General features: G+C 38.1%; 1 pseudogene; it reads right to left on the bottom strand.

Moving 5' to 3' along the window:
- The window catches only part of LOC115410663 (melanopsin-A-like), a 62,246-nt pseudogene extending 58,707 nt beyond the window's left edge, over positions 1–3,539 (bottom strand).
- Positions 3,540–20,005: the final 16,466 nt, after the last annotated feature.

The following is a 20,005-nucleotide window of genomic DNA, read 5'->3' as shown; positions in this document are numbered from 1 at the left end:
CAGAAGGACAGAAGGACAGAAGGAAGGACAGAAGGACAGAAGGAAGGACAGAAGGACAGAAGCGAAAGGACAGAAGGACAAAGGAAGCAGAGACAGAAGGACAAAGGAAGGACAGAAGGACAGAAGGAAGGACAGAGGAAGGACGAAGGACAGAAAAGGACAGAACAGAAGACAGAAGGAAACAGAAGGACAGGAAGAAGACATCTCTCAGCCCAGCCGAGCCTCAGTGTGGTCGGTGGGCCTCCTGCAGTGGAGCTGAGAATAAAAGGTTTCTTCCTGTTGGACGAACCATAAGGGCAAACCAGGCTAATGAGGTCTGAGGGATAATTATTATGGTCTGTTCGAGCAGTTCTCTCCTTTCTGAGGTAATCATGTTTAAGTTTACTCTGATATTTGACCTGATCAGTGAGTTAACATAAGAAAATACCTAAAAATGCTAATGCAGAGGTTTATATTAGAATAAATGATAAATCACTTAGTGAAGGTTAGATGTGGAAATAAATTCATGTTTTTCATGTAGTTTAATAAATGACGCTGGTTGTAGCTTGTTTTTACATTCAGTAGTTTTCAGTTTGATAAAACCCTTCATATTTACTCTGAACATCTACATGATCTGCCAATTAAATGCATGAAAATACCTGATTATACTGAAAATGCAAATACAGAGAAAATATGAGAATAAATGGTAATAAATCACTTAGTTAAGGTTAACCCTTAAAAGCCAAACAGACACCGACGACCAAAACCACAACGTAAACAGTCGATCCGCTAATTCTATCAACACATGTAACTAACTGTGTAAATACAGTTCTTCATCTTTTCATGGTCATCAGATATGACCCACATGGACGTTCAGAGGCTCCGTAGCTACCATGGAAACACCATCATCTTCTACAACATTGTTTCACTAGTAAAACCCTGGAGTCAGTGGATGGACACACTGGGTTTATGTTCATTAAATAAATAAAATGAACAACAATGAGTAAAAACTTTACAAATAATAAATAACATGGAAAAAATAAGCAAAAAAATGTACTAAAATGAAGTTTAAAGATAAAATATGCAAAAAAATAAACAAAAACAGTCAAAGTGATCGATAAAATAAACAAAATTAAAAATCACAAATGCATGAGTAACAAGACAAAAGAACCACAAACTGAAAAAAGAAGAAAAAGTACTGAAATAGGCAATAGTAAAAAATAAAATAAATAATGAGCAAATTAATTTTAAAAAATTACTAAATAAGGATAGAGTGTTTTTCTTGTATTATTATTATTTTTTAAAATTTTCTTCTTGTATTTTTTTTTTTTGTTTTTTTTTGCCATTTTCAGGTAAGGAACCAATATGGTAACTTCATTTACCTTGATTTTCTACATAATAAAATTTCACAAAAGTAATAAAGTCCAATACCACACTCAGGTTGACATTTTGAATTTCAGTATTTCTTTCTTTCTTTTTTTTTTTTTTTAGAGTATTTCTATGAGTGCTTTATAAAGGGTTAATGATAGATTTGACAGAAAAAGTCACTTTTTCTTCAGTTTTCTCTGTTTTTGTTATAATAACTCAACTTTAATCTGAGGTTATATGAACATCCACATAATCAGTGAATTAATACAGAAAAATTATGATGTTCACTGAAATTAAAAAAACAACAAAAAAGACACTTCACCTTACATGCGTTTTCTTGTATTTGTTTATTTTCTTCTTGTATTTTTATTTATTTTTTTAGTTATTTAGTTATTGCCACTTTTGGGCAAAAAACAAATATGGCAACTTCATTTACCTTGATTTTTACATACCATAAAATTTCACAAAAGTAATTTCAGAGTATTTTTTCAGAGTTTTCTATGGGTGCCCTATAAGGGTTAATGATCGATTTGACAGAAACATCAACAATGCATGAGTAAAAAAATCAAATAAGCCACAAACTGGAAAAAAAAATGAAGAAAAACTACTGAATAGGCAACAAAATTAAAAAATAAATAAAATAATAATAGAATGAATAAAAATGAGAAAATTAATTTTAAAAAATTAACAAAATAAGAATGGAGACTTTTCACCTTAAATGTGTTTTTCTTGCAGTTTTTAATATTTTCCTCTTGTATTTTAATTTTCTTTTTTTTTTGGCCACTTTCGGGTTAAAACCAAATATGGTAACTTCATTTACCTCTATTTTTTTACATAACATAAAATTTCACAAAAGTAATTTCAGAGTATATTTTTTAAGAGCATTTCTATGGGTGCTCTATAAAGGGTTAATCATCATTGTACAGAAAAAGTCACTTTTCTTCAGTTTTCTCCTCCGTTTTTAATATAATAACCCTCAACTTTAATCTGAGCTTTTATCAACATCCCATAATCAGTGAATTAAATACATGATGTTCACTGAAATTAGAAAATAGAATGTAGAAACTTCACCTTGCATTTTTCTTGTATTTTTTTTTTTTTTACATGTTCTTGTATGTTTATTTTTTTATTTATTTTTTTGCCACGTTCGGGTAAAGAACCAAATATGGTAACTTCATTTACCTTTATTTTTTACATAACCAAAATTTCGCAAAAGTAATTTCAGAGGTTTTTTTTTTTTTTTTTTAGAGTATTTCTATGGGTGCTCTATAAAGGGTTAATGATAGATTGTACAGAAAAGTCACTTTTCTTCAGTTTTCTCTGTTTTTAATATAATAACCCTCAACTTTAATCTTTTATGAACATCCACATAATCAGTGAATCAATACAGAAAAACACATGATTATCACAGCAAAAACACAAACTACAGTGGAACATGTCATAATAAATGCTGATAAATGACTGAAGAAAAGTTCAATTTAGAGAAAAACAATATTTTGGAGCGGCCATAAAAGTAGCCCCGGGTCTGTGTGGGTTATATACAGTAAATAAACAGCCCAGAAACAGCTGGTGGACTTTAAGGGTTCAAGTGGACAGATTTGGACACTAAACCAACTGTGGAGGATAGCTGTTGGTGCAGAGGCGCGCGCGATGGCACAGAAAATTAACGCGCAAAGACTGATGGATCCGCACGCGCGTCAGAAAGTCACAGATGTTGTGATGTTTGTGTGTGTGTGTGATGTGTGTGTGTGTGTGTGTGTGTGTGTGTGTGTGTGTGTGTGTGTGTGTGTCCATTCAGTTCCACACATGAATGACTTCGTGGGTTCATTCATCCACAGCTCAGGCTCCGTGGGCTCCAATCATCAATGGTCTCGCGGATGAGTGGAAACCAATGAGGACCAACCGGAAGTCCAGCTCTGGTTTTCAGTGTTGTTTTGGGTGTGTGTTGTTTTAAATCCAGATGTGTGTGTTTGTTTGTTTGTTTTCCTCCAGATGTGCGGAGTTTGGAGCCGCTCTTCTAAGTTGGTGCGGTGCGCATCGGTGCGGGTGCGCAGGGGTTCCTTCCACAAACACGCGCACACACAAACAACAGACGCACGCGCCGAACCGGAATAAACGGATCAAATGGGGGGGGGGGGGGGGGGGGGGGGGGGGGGGGGGCTTACGGTGGTCGTGGCCGCCGGCAGCTCCAGGAGCCGTGCGGACGCGGGCTGCCGGAGCTGAGGTTCCAGGCGCGGGTGGACAGGTCCAGGTCCAGTCCAGGTCCAGGTCCGGAGTGGGGATCCCGGGTCGGATCTGCAGCCTCGAGTCCATCCCGGTCCCGGCGCGGAGCGGAATGCGCGAGCCGTGCGCTGTGGCTGTGGTGGAGGCGGTCTATGGACTGTCATCATCATCATCATCATCATCATCATCACCGCCCTCCTCCTCCTCAGATCCCGGTGTGACAGGTCTGAGGCGGTGCTGTGTGTATATATGTATGTGTGTGTGTGTGTGTTTTGTGTGTGTTTGGGTGGGTGGGAAACACTCCGCGCGCACCGCTCCGGGGATGCGCGCACTGTGCCAGTGGGTCTGTGCGCTCCACACATATAAAAGCCTTTGTTGTGTTTGTTTGTTCAACCTAACAAGGCTGTCAAACATAAGGCCCGCGGACCAAAACCGGCCGAAACATGGTCCGATCCGGTCCCACAGCAAAAAAAAAAAAAAAAATTACATTGATATTCAGAGTCAGGGTTCCACCTACAGACTGATCTCATGTAAAATACATGAAATAACATAAAGTAGAAATCATGTTCCTCAACCTTTTGGACCAAACATCTCTTTACGTCATCATGAGCCCCCCCCCCCCCAAAAAAAGAAAATTTTTAGCAATGGGGGTGGGGTGGGTTATAGTGCTACATAAGTTGTTGGGGGGGAGGGGGCTGATGGACCTTTACACGTTGCATAGTAGGACCCCCCTCACACCGGGGTGCGGGGGGGGTGGTGGCGGGAAGTAGAAATCAGTGTTTCTCACCTTTTTTCACCAACACCCCTTTAGGTCCTCATGATGCCTGCTGCCGCCCCTCCCCCCCCCCGAAATATTTTGGCGACTGGGGTGGGGTGGGTTTATAGCGCTACATAAATGTTGAGCAGGAGAGGGGGGCTGATGGACCTTATATGTTCATAGGTAGGTCCTCCCTCACAGCCAGGGGGTGAGGGGGAGCAATGGATGTTACTTGGGGAAGGGGGGGGGGGCACAATGTACCTGAGGAGTGCGTGGAAGGTGTGTGTGTGTGTGTGTGTGGGGGGGGGGGGGGGGCACAGAAGTTCGCCACTGACATAACATTCTGCTTGATACTAATACTTATATACAGACTAACGCCCCCCATTTCAGTCGCAATACCCCCCCAGCTCTCATTCCAAATGCCCCTAAGGGTGTCCCAGTGCCCCCTAGTTGAGAAACACTGCTGCAAATGACTCCATTTTCTTTCCTGTTTTAATGCGAAAAAGCAAAATTACATCATTGTCATAATCATGAATTAATTCCAGGGGGAAATGTTTGTGTTTCAGTTGCTCCATTCAACTATAAAAAAAGTAGCAGGAAAGAAACATCAATACTATATTATTATATATATATATATATTATATAATATATATATATATATATATATATATATATTATATATGTATGTACGAGGGCTGTTCAATAAGTTCATGGCCTCACCCAGAAATACTGGTTGTTATAATACAGGATGTTACATTCTTTCGGGATGGGATAGTGATGCTTGAACATCGATGAACCAAGTGCATTGCTGTAAATGGAGATTATGTTGAAAAATAAAATATAAATTATCAGTCTGTGTTGTTCTGTTTTGGGTGAGGCCATGAACTTATTGAACAGCCCTCGTATATCTGAATATATAAAACAACATACAAATTAAAACAGACCAGCAATTTGTACAATATGTACTAGAAAATATGTGATCAATATGAGAATTAACTAAGTATATTTTTTCTAAATAAGCTAGAAAAAATATTTACATTTACAAACTATCCTTTCACAATAAAATGTTAACATGAACAAATATGAACCTGAAACATCTGAGGAAAATAAATGCAATTTTAACAACATTCTGCCTGTTACTAAACATTTTGTGAATCTGTGGTCTGTGTTAGTTGTGTTAATAATAAACAGTCATAATATTGTTGATATTGTGCTTATTTTCTTAATACATTCCGGTCATACATAGTTGTTTAGGTTATTCACATTTTCATTTCTCTTCCATTTACTCCCTTTTGTTTTCATCCTCTGTTTCTGACTCTTACGCCACATTACGTGTCTTTGTGATGCAGATAATTAGTAACAACTGAGATTAAACGACCAACAACCAACAGGGAACCGTGCGAGTTCCCTCCACATGGCTCATATTATCACATTCCAGCGCCAACATCTTGGAGAAGTTGACGCTTTGTGCATTTGAGTTTCATCCCCGTTTATTGATCTGCAGAGACGTTACTCAACCGTGATGCGTTAGAGAAGCTCTGACATGTTTGTGGGTAAAAGCTGAGATTGCATCAACGAGTCATAGCTGAGATTTTAGAAACACAGAAACATATTTAAGACCCCACATGATGACTGGTGTGTGCAGACACTGGGCTAAATGAGGATAAACTGCAGATAAAAGCGGAGAATGAAGGCGGTTATGAAATATACATGGTCGTCTTTAAGAAACAGGAAGTGGTTTGGAAGTAAATAATGACGCTGACATGTTACATAACGTACAAATGTATTAAAGGAGTGACATTTAGCTTTTTTACCTCCGCCAGGAGGTATTGTGATCACTTGCTTTGTGTTTTGTTTGCGTGTCTGTTTGTTTGTTTGTTTATTTGTTAGCAACTTTACGGGAAAACTATTCCAGCCATCTTTACCAAATCTTCCCCACAGATAGGCCTAGGCCCTGGGACCAACCTATTAAATTTTGGGCCTAGTAGGCCAAAGTTCAAGGTCACAAAATATCAAATTCTCCTATCTCTCATTGAACAATTTTTGAAAATTCATAAAAAATTCAAAATGACTCCAGTTAGCCTCCAATTTGAAACACCCGTAGCTTAGAACAATATCTTGTTACCTTATGTTTTTGCAAGGGTTTGTTTGTTTGTTGGTTAGTTAGCAAGGTAACTCAAAAAGTTATGAACGGATTTTCATGAAATTTTCCGGAAATGCTGATACAGGCACAAGGAACAAATGATTAAATTTTGGTGGTGATCAGGGTTGGGGGGGGGCCACATCTCCTTGGCGGAGGTCTGCGCTCTCCGTGTGCTTTTCTAGTTTTTAATGGAATTCTGCACATTCAAACAGTGGCAAGAAAAACTGTTGAACGTAACATCTGACTAAACTTTGCTGCAGTTTTTGTGTTTTGTCAAATTTACCATATGCTTTAAAAAGTAAGGAAAAGTGTACTTTTTCTACTTTCCAGGGGTACCACAGGTGTCTTATCTGGGCCCACTGAGGTTCTGAAAAAATATATATAATAGATGCAACGAGATGAAAACTACATGAAATATGTAACAAGATGCGAATAACTGAAAATAGAAAAGCTGTTTAAAGCAGTGATATTTAGCTTTTTTAAAAAATGGAATTCTTCATTTTCCCACATTTCCCTGTGGTCTCCATAAACTGTAAATGCTCTGCTTGGGTCTGAATTCTTCATTCATTCAACTCCACAGGTCCATCTTCAACCCTATTTCTGAGTAATGACACCAGAAAGGTGGTTTGGAGCACTGGACCTTTAAATGCACATGAGCCACTTCAGGCCCCGCCCCTCCAGGTTATAGGCTGTGCTGCTCTGTCCCGTTCAAGCAACAACTGAACATTTGAGGTAATGGGCTCCAAGTTTGAACATATTTTCAGTCTGGACTACAACCGCTGCGGCTGACAAACAATTATGGAGAAATACTGGAGAAATGTTGGTCTGAAGTCTGGACCTGATATGAGCAAATGTTGTGATGTAAATAGTCATAGATGTGATATCATGAACTGCGTACAGATAACATGCCACTTTTAATTGGCGTGTTATCTGTATGCATTATAAGCTTTCAGCGTGTGTATTTGAGCCGTAAAATAGCACGCCATTAGCATGAATAGCGGTTAGATTTAGTGATTTGTGCGATTAGCAGTTTGCGTGATTAGCAGTTAGGGTTAGATTTAGAATAGTGATTAGCGCAAATAGTGGTTAGGGTTAGCAGTTAGCGCAATTAGCACTAGCGCATTGACATGCCATTAAATGGTGTTAAAATAACACGCGAAAGGATGAAAATGTGTACGCATAGCTCGCCCAATGCAATAAACTGGTGTCACATACAAGATGATTTCAAAAGATCAGTTTGATAGACGCAACAAATTATGAAGGAATTAAAAAGGTTGTAGAAATCCACTGGATTTTTGCCCAAATGAATCTAAAGATAGTTTTGCAGCAGCTGGAGGGTTCAAATTCAAACTGTCTGAACTATTAGGGTCCAAATACACAAAGAAATGAAGCACAGACTAAGAAAAGTGGGTTTAGACAAATAGAGCCCTTTTAAAACCAGGTATGAGACTGTCATAGACACCAGTGGATGGGCTCGGAAACACTTCTGAAACACCACGGAAATGTAGACATTGGGGACCTTGAGTTTGACCATTCAAGGTCACTCAAGGTCAAAGGTCATGAACCCAAATGAAAGTCCATATATGACTTCCTATCCTTGGAAATATTGATGTTTCTAAACTATATGGACAAAAGTATTGGGACACATCATATCTACAGCTGTAAGATGTCCTGTTCATGATGATTTAAGATAAAAACATCAATATTTCCTTAAAGTTTATGGAGATTTTTCTTCCTCAGTGAAGAAAGTAGATGGTTAGTTGTGGTAGAAAATTATTATTTACAGTCAGAGCAGGAAAATTATAGAAATTTAGAGGAAGAACATTTAAAATCATAGTCATGGATTTAAAAAAAATCTATGTTGAGAGAAATTTAGTAAATTTAAACCAAACTAACCAATGCAATGATATTTCCCATAATATAAAACTATATTCTGACATTAGTCCTGATTGCTTTGTATCCCAGACCCCTGTTAGAAAAGAACACCTGAATCCAATGTGTCCACATACTTCTGTCCACATAGTGGATAAATACACACTGATCAATAAGGAGTCAATCCGCTGCTACTTTTCATCAAGTGGTTGGTGTTAATATGAACTGAAACGCTGTGAAAAACATGTGCATCAGAACAGCTTCGTGTTTGTTGGCAGTGTCCAAAGTGTTCCCAGGTCGACCGTAAAACACGCCGCCGTTCGCCTGTGCAGATCCAGACGACATCCAGACGCAGAGGAGGAACGGCGAGCACGGAAGAATGGAAGAACGGCCGGAAGAGGAGGAAGAGCAGGAGGACACGCCTGAGGTCTGGTCTCATGACGCCCACATCCAGATTCCAGTGCATCCTCCACAGCGGGGTGAGCCGTGGGATCGCTGTGGTTTGCACGGTGAACCCTCAAAAACCGTTTCAGGATTTATACGACGTGCATTAACCCTTTAGTGTCTGCTCACAGAAGGCCTTCACAGCTACAGACAGAGCACAATCTGCACAGTGGAATGATTTTTTTTTTTTTTCTTTTTTTTGTATTTAACAACCTGAACCACAAGCAAAAACACCAAATACTCGTTAAATGTCATATTTTTAACCCTTTAAATGCTGTTTGTAACATAACCAAACCATATTTTTAATGCAAAAATCACATATGCAACAAAAAAATTTTAGTTTTTTTTTTTTTTTGCAGCCTGATTAATGGGCAGTCCGGTCCTTGTATGACTGAAGCAGGAGCCTGGTTTGCATTGCCGGCAGTAAGTCAGACCTGTTCCAGGTGCATGTTGGACTCCGGCAGGACTGCCCTTTGTCACCGGTTCTGTTCATAATTTTTATGGACAGAATTTCTAGGTGCAGCCAGGGCCGGAGGGGGTCCGGTTTGGGGACCACAGGATTTCATCTCTGCTTTTTGCAGATGACGTTGTCCTGTTGGCCTCATCGAACCTGGACCTCCAGCGTGCCCTGGGGCGGTTTGCAGCCGGGTGTGAAGTGAGTGGGATGAGGATCAGCACCTCCACATCCGGGGCCATGGCTCTCGACCGGAAAAAGGTGGTTTGCCCTCTCCGGGTCGGTGGGGAGTCTTTGCCCCAAGTGAGGAGTTTAAGTATCTGGGGTCTTGTTCACAAGTGAGGGAAGGATGGAGCGTCAGATTGACAGATCGGTGCAGCGTCTGCAGTGATGCGGTCGCTGTACCGGTCGGTTGTGGTGAAGAAGGAGCTGAGCCGAGCCCGTCAATCTACGTTCCTACCCTCACCTATGGTCATGAGCTTTGGGTCAGGACCGAAAGGACAAGATCCTGGATACAAGCGATCGAAATGAGTTTCCTCCGCAGGGTGTCTGGGCGCACCCTTAGGGAAAGGGGGAGGAGCTCAGTCACCAGGGAGGAGCTCAGAGTAGAGCTGCTGCTCCTCCACATCCAGAGGGGCCAGCTGAGGTGGATCAGACATCTGTTTCGGATGCCTCCTGGACGCCTCCTTGGGGAGGTGTTCCGGGCATGTCCCACCGGGAGGAGACCTCGGGAAGACCTAGGACACGTTAGAGAGACTATGTCTCTGGGCTTGCCTGGGAACGCCTCGGGGTCCCCCTGGAAGAGCTGGAGGAGGAGTCTGGGGAGAGGGAAGTCTGGGCATCCCTGGTTAGACTGTTACCCCCGTGACCCAGCCCCGGATAAGTGGAAGATAATGGATGGATGGATGATTAATGTTGATTAAGCGTTAAGGGCGAAAGTCACAATATTGTGACAAGCAACAAACTGAATGAAACAGACAGTCTTGATTTGACAATTGCATATAAAAAAAAACAAAAAAAACTTCCAGCACCCAAATGGTTAATATGCATCAGCATTTTATTTTTTTGGCGCTAGGTCAAATGCTAAATGCTAACTATGCAGATTACACACTGTAGTGGAGTATGAATGTCACCATGTTTTTTTTTCCTTTTTTTTGTGTTTTGTCAATTTGAACTATAAACAAAAATACCAAATATTTAATAACTGTCATATTCTTAACCATTTAAATGCCATGTTTGTAATGTAAACAAATAATATTTTTTGATGCAAAAACCACAAAAAAAAAAAAAAAACCTTTTCCTCACATACACTACTAAAAATTTTTTTTTTTTTTTGCAGCCTGATTAATGTTGATTAAGCCTTAAGGGTGAAAGTTGCAATACTGTGACAAGCAACAAACCTGAATGAAACAGACAGTCTAGATTTGAAACAGACAAAAATAACTTCCGGCACCTAAATGGTTAATATGCATTAGTATTTTATTTTTTTGGTGCTAGGTCAAATGCTAAATGCTAACTGTGCAGATTACACACTGTAGTGGAGTATGAATGTCACAATGTCTTTCATAGTTTTTTTTAATTATAACTTTATGTTTTATTTGTATCATAAGTCATGCAGAACTGTGTTGTTTTTAAAGTGCTTTGTAAGTAAAGTTGGATTGGTTTGGATATCGACCAAACAAAGCATTGAGGAGTTCGTCTCAGGCTCGTACCTTTCATCATACATCATAGAATTCTGCCTCATTAGTCCACTATATAATCGACACATATTTGCAGCTCCAGACAAAACACAAGGAAATTTGGCAACAAGAGCTGCAAACACTCGCAGCAGATGAACATCGTAATTATCTTAGTGATGAAAGAAAAATGACTCAGCCTAAACACATTTATTTTGTCTCCTTTAAATTGGTTTTACCTCCTCCAGCTGTCCAGCTGGAGCTGGAGGAGGTTATCTGAGGAGAGGGAAGTCTGGGCATCCCTGCGAAGACTGTTACCCCCACGACCCGGCCCCAGATAAGCGGAAGACCATGGATGGATCAACGGTTTTATGGAGGATCCATATTCCACATTCCCTGAATAAAGTATAGAGCTCAGTTTCCACACATCTGAATTATGGTATTATTAAGATTTCTTCTTCAAACTAAAACTCAGACACTTATTTTAACAGTTGCTCAAAATAAAACTGTCTTAGAATCTTCACATCAGCTGGTAGTTTATATTATAGCTCTGTTAGCTTAGCTCTGTTAGCTTATGCTGCGTTCCAGGCCATTTTTGAGCCCGTAAGTCATGACTTCAAATCACGACTCACAACTTTGTAACATTCCAGGCAAGTCACGCCAAACTGCCTGAGCTCAAGGAATTGTGGGAGTTAGATGTAAACAAACCAGGATGGCAGACCGTATGTTATGTTCATTTACAGTCATTTCTATCCCAGAGGTGTTTGTTCTTTGCTTATTTGAGGGAAACAGAGGAGGAAAAACGGCGTATAAGGCAAGAGAAGCTGTTCTACCTTTTATTTTGTTATTTACATTTAGATACATATTTGGTATTATTTTATTCTTGCACTCAATGGACTGAAAACTAGCTAAAACTAGAGCAGCTGCTGATTCTGCAGAACATTTGCAGATAAATAATATCAGAGCAATACCTTGTTTTAATAAACAATTTGTATAAACACCACATCCACGGGGGCTGCCATTGCTACGTGACGTCAGAACTTGGAACTGGGAGAACATGGATCTAATACAAGTTCACGGGTGGGAAGTCACAAGTTTGACTGACATTCCAGTGCATTTTCACCTGTAGAAGGATGGAAAAACATGGGTTACGGGTGGACTGGAATGCAGCATTATAGCTCTGTTAGCTTAGCTCTGGTAGCTCTGTTTTTAGACTGAAAACAGCCACAGTAAAACCACTAATCACCTGTTTTCTGTTCACTTTGAATCCAACAAACAAGGTCAGAAGTGTCACAGTTCAGTCTGAACCATTGAGCAACAAACGACAACTTAGCAACAATAAGTACATCCCATAATAACTCTTTATACCTTCATAAGCCTCAGAATCAAACCCACCCGTGTAGAAGAAACGCTGACATTTAACCATCGAACTCCATTCTGTACATTTACAGCTGAGTCCAGTGGAAAAAAACCACAGCTTCTATTTTTACCACTTCTTTTCTTTGACTCTAAAAGTTGTTTCTTATGGTTCTCATCACAACACTGATGATAAGTTTAGCTCAAAGCTAGAAAGACAGTTGTTTCTTATCAGTTTTCAATCTAGACTCAGCCTTAGTGTTAGTTTTCCTCACCATTACAGACCAACAGTGACTCACTGCTCCCTCTAGTGGTCACATAAATCCACCGGCCTGACGCTAGAAATAAAAAAAGGCTAATTTTTCTACAATCCAATACATTGGTATCTTTGGCATGAACTTCACGGCTCTTTATTCTAAACAATATGAAAGAGAATTTTAGCTCATTTTTTTTTCCAATATGTTGAAAGTATAAATACTACATACGCACCCTGTAAGTAAATAACGAAGGATAAAAATGGGTATGTTTTCAATAACACAATAAAAACAGAACTGAATCAGAATCATCTGTATTTCAACGTAACACATACAAGGAATTCTGTTGACAGTAGATATCTGTAAAAAAATATGAGACAAAAAAAAATCTACTTTTTTTTTTAACTTATAAACTCTATTTAAATAAAGACACAGTAGAGGTCAGTGTTCATACTGTGATTAAATGTACTTCTACTACAACTGGCTGTTTATTTACTTTTTAAAACACGATGACTTGACACATTTTTTTCTCATGATTTAACAGAATCAGAATATTTTATTAGTCCCAGGGGAAAATTGTTGAGTGTTACAGTTGCTCCGTGTGTATGTGTGTGTGTATATTATATAATATATATATATATATATATATATATATATATATATATATATATATATAATCTCTTTTAAAGATGCACCTATTGCACTGGTGTGTGTGACTTATTTGTATATTCTGGTTATGTTTTAGATTTATTTATCCTTTTACTGTTTATCTTTTTTGTTTTATCAGTTCTAGTATATCTTATATTATTCTTATTTTTAGTAGTTTTAACATATTTTGTATTTTTATCTATATCTTTCTACAGCAGCTGGACACTTTGCATTGTTTTGTTTAAACAGGGTGGGGAAGAAAAATTTACAATGAATTTTTTGTTTTTTCTCAGCAGGCACTACGTCAGTTGTTTTGAACCCAAACATATACTGATGTCATAATCATACCTAACACTATTATCCATACCTTTTCAGAAACTTTTGCCCATATGAGTAATCAGGAAAGCAAACGTCAAAGAGTGTGTGGATTTGCTGAATGCACTCGTCACACCAAAGGAGATTTCAAAAATAGTTGGAGTGTCCATAAGACTGTTTATAATGGAAAGAAGAGAATGACTATGAGCAGAACTATTACCAAAAGTCGGGAAGATACTATTAAAGAAGAATGGGAGAAGTTGTCAACCTCGATATCTGAGGAACACTTGCGCAAGTTGCAGGAAGCGTGTGAAGGCAGTTATTGAGAAAGAAGGAGGACACATAGAATAAAAACATTTTCTATTATGTGTCAGTTTTCTTGTGGCAAATAAATTCTCATGACTTTCAATAAACTAACTGGTCATACACTGTCTTTCAATCCCTGCCTCAAATATTGTAAATTTTGCTTCCCCACCCTGTATATATTTACCAAATATCATATTAAAATACTATTTTAAAAATTAGTACAGTAATTTGTACAATATGTAGTAGACAAATATCAATATGATAAATTAAAATAAATATATATAATATGCACAAAAATGTTGTTGTGTGTGATTATAATGATGTGGTTCTAAAAGTTTTAAAGCAGGATTCTCTGCAGTACTTTACATAGTGTTTCTAATATGAATGCATGTATTATGTCTTGGGCTCAGTTTGTTGATCCTGTTCTTTTGTGTCCTTCATCTCTAACTGTAATATCGTGCACACGTCAGTAAGAATGACCTGAAAAATGGGGTCGCTTGGATTTAGCCAAAGCTAACGATCATTACGCTGAATTCCTGAGCTGATTCAGGGACGACATAAGCCCAGAGGAAACAAAACTTATTTAACCTGAAAAAGGAAAAGCGCGGGGGGGTAAACACAGAGCTGGTATTTGTTTAGTGCGTGGTATTAGTTTTGCTGTTTGTGTTAATACTACTGTTGTATAAGTGCAGACCCAGTTTGTGATCCTCTTATCGATCGCCAGAACACCTACGTCACGAGATCGGATATGTTGTGTGTTTGAACGCACAACCGCAATAAAAACAACACACACACCGTCCATGAAGGAAGGATGTGTGTGTGTCTTGTTTGTTTGATGGAGGGTTTGGTCAGAAAGACGACGGGACTTTAAATATTGACCAAGGTGCAGTTTGTAGGTAATACACATGATTTATATAAAAGAAAGAAAGAAAACAGACAGTACAAGAAAGAAATGCACAAAACTGAAAAATAATCAAGACAATTATGTAAATATGTAAATAATATTAGTTTTAATTCTAATTCTATATTTAAATAAACACCAAATTTCTGATGTTTCTCTTTATATTTCATTTTTCACTCATTCGTGGTTTTTCTCTGCACTTGTTTGTTACTTGATGTTGCTGCAGTAGGATAAATAAAGCCATATTTTATGTAAATTAACCATAAAAACAACAAAAAAAAGAACAAAAAATGAGGAGAAAACTTCTACATGAACAAAATAACATAGACACCTAAAAGACCAAGAACCAGTTCTGTGGAATATGCATGATTTATAAAAAAAAAAAAAAAAAAAAAAGAAAGAAATGAAACAAACAAAATAATAAAGAAAATTAACCAAAACTGAAAAACAATCAAGATAATTAACCATATAAAACAAAAAAAAGAAAAAAAAAATACGGAGAAAACTTCTACATGAACAAAATAACAGACACCTAAAAGACCAAGAACCAGTTTCTGTGGAATATGACATGATTTATAAAGAAGAAAGAAAGACAACAAAATAATAAAGAAATTAACCAAACGAAAAATAATCAAGATTAATTAGCCATAAAAACAAAAAAAAGAAACAAAAATAAAGAAAAAAACTTTTGCATGAACAAAAAACAGAGACAATGGATAAAAATAATCAAGAAAATTAAGCCCTTAAGACCTAGAACTAGTTCTGTGGTGTAAATTCAAGGTTATTATAACAAAAACAGAGAAAACTGAAGAAAAAGTGACTGTTCAGTCAAATCTGTCATGAACTGAACACAAACCCAGTGTTGTCCATCCACTGTCATTGATCCCAACTCTATGGGTTTTACTGGTGGATCAATGTTTCAGTCTTACATCCGTTTTGTTCATTTAATTCATTACTTTTTTGTTCATTTTGTCCTTAATTTATATGTTATTTATTATTTGTAGAATTTCTTATTCATTTTTGTTCATTTTAATTATTATTATTATTATTATTTTTTGGTAATTTGTTCCTTATTTTATTCTTTTTTACTTAATTTCAGTCTGTTTTTGCTCTTTTTTCATGTTACTTAGTATTCTGTACATTTAAAAAAATAATAATTTCTGTCCATTTATGTGGATGTTTAATATATATTTAATATATATAAACCCAGTGTGTCCATCCACTGCCACTGATCCAACTCTATGGTTTTACTGTGGATCAATGTTTCAGTCTTACATCCGTTTTGTTCATTTAATTCATTACTTTTTTGTTCATTTTGTTCCTTAATTTATACGGTTATTTATTATTTTGTAGAATTTCTTATTCATTTTTGTTCATTTTAATTATTATTATTTTTTTGGTTAATTTTGTTCCTTATTTTATTCTTTTTTATTTAATTTCAGTCTGTTTTTGCTTCTTTTTTCATGTTATTTATTATTCTGTACACTTTAAAAAAAAAATAATTTCTGTCCATTTATGTGGATTTTAATATATATTTAATATATATAAACCCAGTGTGTCCATCCACTGTCATTGATCCAACTCTATGGGTTTTACTGGTGAATCAATGTTGTAGAAGATGACGGTGTTTCCATGGTAACTACAGAGCCTCTGAACGTCCACATGGGTCATATCTGATGACCATGAAAAGATGAAAAACTGTATTTTACACCAATTATTCACATGCATTGATACATTTAGTAGATCAGCAGATATTAAACCATTTAGATCAGTAGATGGTTTTGGGTCGACTTTGTCTCAAAACTCTACAAAACTCTATTAAAAAACTTGACAAAAGCAAAATGAAACCAATAAAAAAGTGTATAAAAGAGTGAAAAGGAATAAAAATATGAAACGGCAGTGAAAACACACAGCGTCCACGCAGGAAGGATGTGTTTGTTTGTCGGAGGGTTCGGTTTGAGGAGGAGCTGGACTTTAAGTGTTCGTAGGGGATCGGTATGATTAAGTGATATGAGAAAGGCAGATGTTCAGGGGCTGCGGTGACCTTTGACCCTGGAAACGGTAGTTGGCGCTCAGACAGTAAAGCCTCTGATGTCTGCATGAAAAAATCCCACAACACTGTTTGTAGAGACAGTGCTTCTCCTGCAAGGTTCTAATAGTTTAGGATTTTTCATTATAGTTTAGTTTTATTTAGTTTTGGCTTTTTTTTCTCTAATTCAGTTCGTTTTATTTCGTTTTTAGAGCACGTTTGCTAGTTTTTTTTTTGTTTTCATTATTTTCTAATGCTTAGTTTTAGTTTAGTTTCAGGTTTTTTTTGTTTTCTCTTCTTCTCTGTCGTCATATTCAAATAAATCCCAGACAGGACTCTGCTCCTTTCTCCCAACTTTAGTCTCCATGTTTCCAGGTAGAGTGGGGATGAAAAGATGACTAAACGACAAGTGACGAGAAGTGACGGACAGTTAAATATCATATGGAGCCACCAGCTAAAATTGCTTGAGGGAAATAAATTGATTTCATATCAATCCGACATTGACAAAGACAAAAACGAAGGTAATTTATCCAGAATTTTTATACGTTTAGTTCGTTTTGTAAACACACAATACAGTTTCACTTAGTTATCGTTTTTTTTCTTTTAATTAGTTTTTATTTATTTCAGTAACGAAAATGTTTTTACAATTCTAGTTTTCGTCGTTTCGTTAGTTTTCGTTAACGATAATAACCTTGTTCTCCTGAGGAAAGTCTGCAGAATTTACTCTTATATCTTTACTTTTATATCATAACACTGGAAGGGCTCAGAGAGAGTGTGTGTGTGTGTGTGTGTGTATCTGCACAGTTCTGACAAATTAAGCTGTTTTTTTACCTGTCCTATTTGGTTCCTACAGTTGAGCAATAGTCCCATCTCCACATTCATATCTCAGCAAGTTGACAGGACCAATACTTTTGGGAGTTATTAGTCAGTTTGAAATCTTTCAAAAGCTGAGGTCTGTGATTTCAAAACCTGAAATGGAGATGATCGCACATGCTTGTGTTTCCTCCTGCAATTGATTATTGCAGTGTTTATGTGTTTTAACCAAAAAGCTGCTAATCGCCTACGGTCTGCGCAAAATGCAGCAGCAAGAACTTTAACAGGAACCAAGAAAAGGGATCACATGACCCCGGTGTTCTATTCGCTCCATGGTTGCCAGTCCGTTTTAGCATTCAGTTTAAAGGTGCTGGAGACTTTCGTGCGCAGTTTTTCATCAGATCTGTCAAAACCTCAGTCCTATCCTCAGTATCATGGATCTGTCAGTCTGTCTGTCATTACTCAGCTGAATCTCTTGCATTAAGGCGGCCTTACACTGTGCGAGTTTAGAGACAATTTCTCACTCGTGCGACTATTTCTGGGATCGGGCCAGATGTGCCTCTAATCGTGTGTCGTGCTTCGTGCAGTGTACATGGGGTAAAGAGAAGCGATTAGCACCTCACGACCACCTCACGACCAGCAATCGTGTGTTCGCAAGGAAAACAGAGCTGTTTGGAATCCTGCTCGCTCCTCGTGAGTGTATCGTACTGTCAAAGCAGTGCCACGAACCGATGTGCCTCAAATTCTCACACTGTGCATGCGCGAACACAATAATAGCCAGCTACTGTAAGCTAATTCTAAGCTAATAGTAGCTGGCTATTGGCCTAGTGCAGTTTAGCTTTTGAAGCTACCTCTAGTTCCCTTTGCTGTAGGACTGACAGCCAATACTGTCCCACATCTGGACAACCAATTCCTGCACCAAACACGTCACCCGTCTTTTCTTCTTTTTTGATTCCCCACAGATAATGGCACATATTACCAAAGCAGCTTGTTGGTTGTTGTTTAGCACTACCATTTCGTGACTCACGCCAATACACAATCGTCTATGCACTTGCGGATTCCTTGGTATTTTAACGTTGTATTTCCGGATACAACACTCAAACGTGTCGTGCGTCCTGTGGTATATGGTCCTACAGTGTGAGCAGTCAGGTCGCATACGAGCATCGGTCCGTGCAGTGTGAGAACAGGAATCGTGAGTCTGACCTTACGAATGATTCGCACAGTTTGAGATGAAGCTGCGTGCAACGATCGAAATAATCGCACAGTGTATGGCCGCCTTTAACAGTTTCTTTAGTGCCATCCACCAGAAACAAACCATGTGTTTACAAACAGAGCCAGGAGGGAACTCGGGCATCTGAGGAATTTTGTTGCGCTGTGCATTGTGGGAAACAGAGGCTCATGCAGCCACCTGACGGCAGCAGCTACAGACACGACACGGAAACGGCAGGAGCTCCCTTTGCTCTATGCATATTCCTCCAGCTGTTTTTTTGCGTTTCAGCCGTTTCCGCATCGTGTTTGTTTCATCCATATCATATCATATGGTCGAGCTGCCGCTGCCACTGTTTGGATAGTTTATATTTTCCTCCAGGAGTCTGGGTCCTGCTCCAGGTTTCTGCTGTTAAAGGGAAGGTTTTTCCTCGCCACTGTCACCAGTCACACGTGTTTGCTCCTGGAGGATTCTGTTGGGTTTCTGTAAATTGGCTTAGAGTCTGGTTTTGACCAACTCTATATAAAGTGTCATGAGATAACTTTTTTGTTGCGATCTGGCGCTATATAAATAAAATTTGATTGATTGAGTGATTTGACTGGTTTTCCCCTGTAAGTCGCTTTGGAAAAAAGCGTCTGCAAATGCATAAACATAAAACATAAACATAAAAGTAAGTATTTTCATAATTTCGTGGGAGTTTTTTTCACTAAAAGAAAGACAAAAATTTGGAGTTTGTCATTATTTATGGATTATTATGCTATTATTTCAACTGGTCCGGCCCACTTGCGAACAAATCGGGCTGAAGTTGGCCCCGGAAAGAAATGAGTCTGAGAGCCCTGTGTTACGGTGACACAGATTTGACAGTAAGTTCTTCAAATTATGTGCTGACGGTCTCTTCATGTACTAATATTCCATATTATGGAGTAAACTGAGTTCATGTAATCATTGCTTTAAATACAACTGATGTATATCTTTATTACATCAGTGGTGGATTTACCTACTGACACCCCCACCCCCACCCCCTACTGTTTGAACATGTAAAATATTGAAAAATACTATAACTGCTCCTGCCGTGGATCCAAACCCCGGTCTCCCCTATGGTAGACTGTAGCTGTACTTACTGAGTTATCCATCCACATTAATTAAATTGCAAATTAATCGCCCCAAGGCTCTCCTCTATCTTGTATTGGGGGGGGTGGGGGTCTGCTATGCACACGCCATTTATGACAAAAGTCTAAAGGGAGTTAAATCTAATCCTGA

This window comes from Sphaeramia orbicularis, chromosome 19 (assembly GCF_902148855.1).
Source record: "Sphaeramia orbicularis chromosome 19, fSphaOr1.1, whole genome shotgun sequence".
Lineage (NCBI taxonomy): Eukaryota > Metazoa > Chordata > Actinopteri > Kurtiformes > Apogonidae > Sphaeramia > Sphaeramia orbicularis.
This window is presented reverse-complemented; position numbering and strand designations above follow the sequence as displayed.